The sequence below is a fragment of the Myiozetetes cayanensis genome, unplaced genomic scaffold, assembly GCF_022539395.1.
Source record: "Myiozetetes cayanensis isolate MyiCay16 unplaced genomic scaffold, myiCay2020 scf5-8, whole genome shotgun sequence".
NCBI classification, from domain to species: domain Eukaryota; kingdom Metazoa; phylum Chordata; class Aves; order Passeriformes; family Tyrannidae; genus Myiozetetes; species Myiozetetes cayanensis.
Genome location: NW_026087742.1, coordinates 39,958,965 through 39,964,964, shown reverse-complemented (window position 1 = coordinate 39,964,964; position 6,000 = coordinate 39,958,965).

Genomic DNA, 6,000 nt, shown 5'->3' with positions numbered 1-6,000 from the left:
GGAAATGAAATCTGCAATGGTGTTGGAAATAACGTAGCGTTATTGCCCTAGAAATGCTTTTTCTTTTATAAATATATGGAATACACAGTTACTTTAACGTTAGTCAGCAGCCCTCAGACCCTGCACAATCTGTGTTTCTGTAAATAACTAGAACAGTATTTAACATACTGATGAGTATATATATATGCAGTTAACATCAGGCTGGTTAGCTTACCAAACAACAACGCAGTTTTTACTTTTGATACAAAATTGTGACTTACCATATTATTTCCACCATCTTCTTTTCACTTTTCGTACTGTACATCACCCTACACAGAGCCCTACCATGGTTCCAGGAGCATTTCTGTTCCTAAAGCTATGATGGCTTTCAACGAGTTTCAGATATTTCAAAGTTAAACAAGCAGACTAAACAAAGCTACTGCTCATAATTACAGTGAGACCTGCAGGAGCTCCAGAGAGCAACCCTTCCAAGCCTGAGGTGTGTGTCTAGAGGAGGAAGTGCTTGCTTTTTTTACTGACTGGAGAGGCATGGTAGGACACCCGATTGTAGAAGGCTAAATTTAAGTGTGATGAATTCTACCCTAAGGTATTTATTGTTATATGTGATTTCCTGTGCAATGTGTTCTAGGACAACCATGTTTGAGCAGGAAAGTTGGGTCAGATGACCCCACTGTGGTCCCTTACCCATTCTGTGATCCTGTGATCAAAGGGTCATATCCACAGACACAGGAGCAGAGCGGCATAGTGGCATTTAACAAAGACCCAGTCATCCCTGACCTGTCTTTGCTCCTCTTCTGTTCTCCCTGTGGAGCCCCCATTGCCTGGGGGAGCTTGCTCCCATCATCATGTGACAATGGAAGAGGGTCCCACTCACCTCACAGGCTGAGGGGTCACTGCCAGGGAGATAGGGATATCTTACCCAGGGTAAGAGCATTTGGGGATTTTATAAAACTTATTATGTCATATTTGAAGGGGACTGTGGAAATGTCCAAAATTTATTGAGAGTTGATTAGGGGAAAGACAAAAGGCAGGCAAATGGAATTATCATTGTGGGGGGAACAGGTTTGGGAAAATAGAGGGATAAGTGGATCAAAGCGGTTAGTTGCATGCAAACAGGCTGCAGTCAGTGTGCCTCTTTGGCCCTCCCTGCACATATGGTCCTGTCTTCCCAGTAAATCATACCTTAGGTGTGTGTGAGCTCTTTCTGTATGTGCACGGGTGAGCTTCAAGCCACACTGGCTGCTGAGGAGGTTAAGAGATCTGAATACCAGCAGCTGGAGCATGGCTGCAAGCTACAAGAACACATACATTATTGGGACACAGGAGGTGCGGGGGCAGCTACTGTTCTGTGAGGACTGTGTGTCTCAGACCAGATGCTGAGGGGCTCCACACTGTTTCCATTTGCATGTCGACATTTCACCACTGGACAGAAGTGGAGGGGAGGAATGGGGTGGGACCACCTTTTCATATTTGTCGAAGCACCCCATGATTTTTGTCTGTGATAGTCTCTGTGGCCAGCCTCATGGCTCTCTTGACCTGGGAAACAGATATGAAGCAGCTGCCAGTGCAATATTGCAGACAATAATCTCCCTGATGCTGAAGTCAGACACCACTTGGTAGTGCTCTCCAGGGGCTCACAAGTATTCAGATGGATAGCTAGCAAGATCTAAGGTCTTAGAGAAGGTACCCTTTCTTTTATGCAGGTAAAAAGGTCTTTCCCAGTACCCAATGTCTCCCCCTCATTAGACAATTTCCTGGAAAAAAAAAAGGGAAAAAATGAGAAAAAACAGTTCTTCTTTTTGATTCTTCTTCTCCATGAATCACAGAACCATCAACCGACTAAGGTTGGTTGGACCTCTGAAGGTCATCTGATTCAACCCTGCTGCTTAAGCAGGGTCACCTAGAGTGGGCTACTGAGGCTCTAGGTGGCTTTTGGAGATACTGCTTTTTCACACCTCACCAGGCAACCTGTGCCAGTGTTCTGTCACTCTCACAGTAAAAAAATTGTTTCCTAATGTTCAGAAGGAACCTCCTAGGTTTCAGTTTGTGCCCATTACCTCTGGTTCTGTAAGGCAACTGTATTGTATTTAAACATAAAATTGTAGTGTATAAATGCTACGTGTTATTTCAATACACTTCATGAAGCCTTTTTTCTGACACATTTTTAGAACCACTGGTAACAGGGCTACTCAAATAGGGCACTCCAGTGTGGATCTAATCACTGAGGAATTTTTACATGAATTCTATCAAGGTCAAAAATGTACTATAGCATCGTCAGCCTTGCCAGACAAATACTGCTGCCACACCTGCTGTGGAGGTGGCAAACGAGGCTTTGCTGGCCAAGTAGAACAAGAGCCAAGATTATTAGTTTTAATTGCAGCACCTCCAGAAAAGGAAATGAGTGGCTCTGATCAGGGTATGATATTGCCAACATCAGGGAAGCAGAGTCGAGTCTTGTAACTTGGATGTTTGCATTGAATTTAGTAGGAAATGTTTCCAAGCTGTTTATTTCTTCCTTATTAGTCTGCTCATACTGTTCTTGTTTTCCAGTTCTGTATTTCCTTTATGTCTCTGGTATGGCTTTTTGAGCGGTCTCAGACCTACAGGAGTTAATCAGCCTATGGTCTCAGCTATAACAGTGAAACAAAAAGATATATGAACAGTTTGGCTCACACTTTATAGATATTTTTTAGTTCGTTAAGGAAGTTTGTGACTGTCCTGGATTTGAGTGGTTTTCTTCAGTTGTTTCTACTGCTGATCCCCTTCTATTGTATCTCTGCCTTCCAGAGCACTGCCATTGTGGATAACTGCATGAGACCATGTTATTTTAAATGGGATAATATCTTCCGGCTCTGGTCTTTTAAACTTCCTTTTAGAAATATTCTGATAGTTCTCAGAGGAAAGCTGGCTGGTCCTAGACCTTTCATTATTGTTTTGTAGCTCTGTGGCTCTCACATACATATCCAGCTAGTTCTTCCTTGGGTTACTTTGGTGATTTCTCATTAGTCGAAAGTCTTTTGTTCTTTATTTCTGTGTGCACAGAAGATCATACTAATTATTGAATATGAAGTCTTGGATCTGTGGCAGAAGCAGAGCTTAGGTGACTCTGGTAGTGTCTGTCTTACTAAACAGTTTAGTTGGTTCAATAGTGGATCTTGGTATCTTTCTTTTGCTTCACAATTCCTATTTTAAAAACCTCTGGTACCACTAACAAGACAACCTCACCATTTCAGTGAAAACAGGCTTTTGTACTGAAGATGATTGACCTATATTCAGTATCTCATGCTCTTCTGAAATACAGTTTGAGACCTAGACTCTGAGTTATGTATGTTCATTGACTGAGGTACGCTCTGTCTAAGCATCTCAGTTACAGTTTTCTCAGTCTTCTAAACACTTCAGATTTTTCCATGCACCAGAAATTTTCTAACCTGTTCGCGTAGAAAATTGGATGAAGACTAAAGTTTCTTTGCAAGGAACAGTTTTATCATGTGACTCTAGAATTCAGATCACAAAAATTGTTTTCTTCAATGCTTTGTTTATAATGGTCTTGTTCTGATTTTCACCATTTTGTCTTTGAGAACATTTTGCTTACATCTGAATGACGTTTTTTGTTTGGTCAGTTGGTTTTTTTTGGATTTGGGTTTTTGTTGGTTTTTTTTGATTTTGCCAAGGACTCCGTAGTGCATCCATCAGAAACAATCCAGAAGGTCAAAAAAGGGAGTTCCAACACTATCCACCCTGGGAAAAAACTGGGGGGGTTGGATGTTCTTTTTCTTCCCTTTTATTGGTTTTCTTGGTTTCACCCACTCATCCTGCCTGGAAGGGATGAATGGGCATTTGATATTATTCTTGGAACGATCGCATATGTATTTTCACAAAAGGTGGCTCTGCATTACAGACCTGAACTGAAAAGTTGTTGTGTTAGTACAGTTAAACACTCAGACTAGGAGCAGAGAGTTTACCACCTAAGTAAACCAGACAAAGGTAACTGATAGGTACTAGTATAGAATAGAACAGAATAAGGTTAAAATTAGTTAATTTAACTGCTGTTTCCAGGGACTTGTTCCTAGTGAGATGTTTGGTTTAGATTATGGAAATGGTGAGGGAAAAAAACCCTTTCCTGGTGAAAGAAACAGCAACTTTGTGGGTTCCAAAGTGCTGAAGGCAACTCAGAACTAGAAAGATGCGTCTCACAGGTGCCACTGGTATTCCAAAGAAAATAGTTAAAAGCTGCCAAGGAGCAGACTTGGTTTCCAGATTATTCCCTAGAAGCCTTTGAACTGCCACCTGGCTGCTCTCCAGTAAACCTGTTCATGGTTGCTCCCTGCCAGCAAGGCAGGTTTGCAAAGCAGTAGCTGTCTCATGGGATATTTTGGCATTGGTGCCATGCATCCAGCTGGGAGACTGTGAGCCTGTAGGAGTTCCAGTATGTCCCAAATAGTCCAGATCCCCAAGGAATATGCAGATTTATCTTTTAGATCAGTGTGGAGACATAGATCTCTTCTTGCTGCCTCTTTCAAGACAAGTTTTATATCTACCCAGCTTGTGTGATAACCATCAAGGCGAAGGACTTCAAGTCAGCAAGATTGATTCTGCAAGGCATCCCAAGGCTGGTCTGCCATCAGGGAGGTATTGCCATGTACACAACAAATCAGGTTCCCATCCCAGGCAGCAGCCCAGCTGCAGGGATGAAGAATGTGATTTGGTTTTTCTGTGTTCAGGAAACAGGTGCTTGACATGGAAAGTGGCACTCCTTCCCTTCTCCTTTTACTGAAGTCATTGATGATGCCATGTCTGAGACTGTACAAGTCACTGAGGTGTAACTCAGGCACTGCCCCAGTCTGTGACTGGTCACATTAAATTGCTTTTCTACAATAAGATAATGAGAACTGATTCAGCACCCGACATCCTGAGCCCTATCGCGGTGGCCTTTGGAATTCTGAGAGGTTTGAACTATAACATTGTGCTCCTAACACCGCCCAGCACAGCACCCTGGTGTGTAAACTGATTGGCTGATCATTCACTTGGAGTTGTGCCAACAGCAATTCTATAAAGGATATGTTTAACACTGTGTGACGATAAGCCATGAACTTGTGCAAACTCTGAGATAACTGACTTGAAGGGTTGCCTTTGGCTTTTTCGGCTCAGTGTTAAAATATACTTGGCCCTAAGTGTTTACTAAGGTAGAATTACTAATGAACTTTATAACTTTGTGCAAATATCTGGTAACCAGCTGAATATTGCTGCACAGTGACATGATTTATATCTTTGACACTTCAGTCTTCCTATTAAAAGTGATATCCTCCAAGGAAAATAACTTGTCCCATTTGCAGAAAGATTTTAATTTTGTTGCTTCAAAAATAGATTGGAAACACGTCAAGAGATTCCGATATACATAAGAGCACAGAAAGGGCATAAAAGTATTTCCTGCAGACATTATGACTACTTTGTAGTGCCACCTGCTAATGAGAAAGCAGTTGTAAATATCATTGTGACAAACATTAAACATTCTTAGAATTATGAAGTACCACTTTTCATTTCTGCAACAGTAAAATTACAGAACTAACAGTCAAACTTCCCTTTTCTGCAGTAATTCTGCAGTGAGAAACTTGGTGTAGGGAAGCCCCACTGTGAGTCACACTGTGAATTTATTTTTTCATTATTCAGTCAGGGGTGTGGGTGGAAGTAATTTGAACATTTTAAAATGTTATCAAAATTAGCTAGGGAAAAGGGAAATAGCTCCAAGAGTCAAATCCAAGCCCTAGCTAAGTGAGGTACAAAGTAAATGGAAATCACAAAGACAGAAAATTGTTCGAGGCTGGGAAAGTCTTCTGGGGAAATAAGGCTTCCCTTAATGCTTCTGTCTAAACATCCCATTCAACTAATTCAACTAATGCTGAAAAGGAAACTCATGCTGAATAGACTACTGGCAGTGCTTACATTCCTGGGCAGACTTAGTGAGTGAGAGTGAGTAGAGTACCTAGAAAAGGGACAATTTCA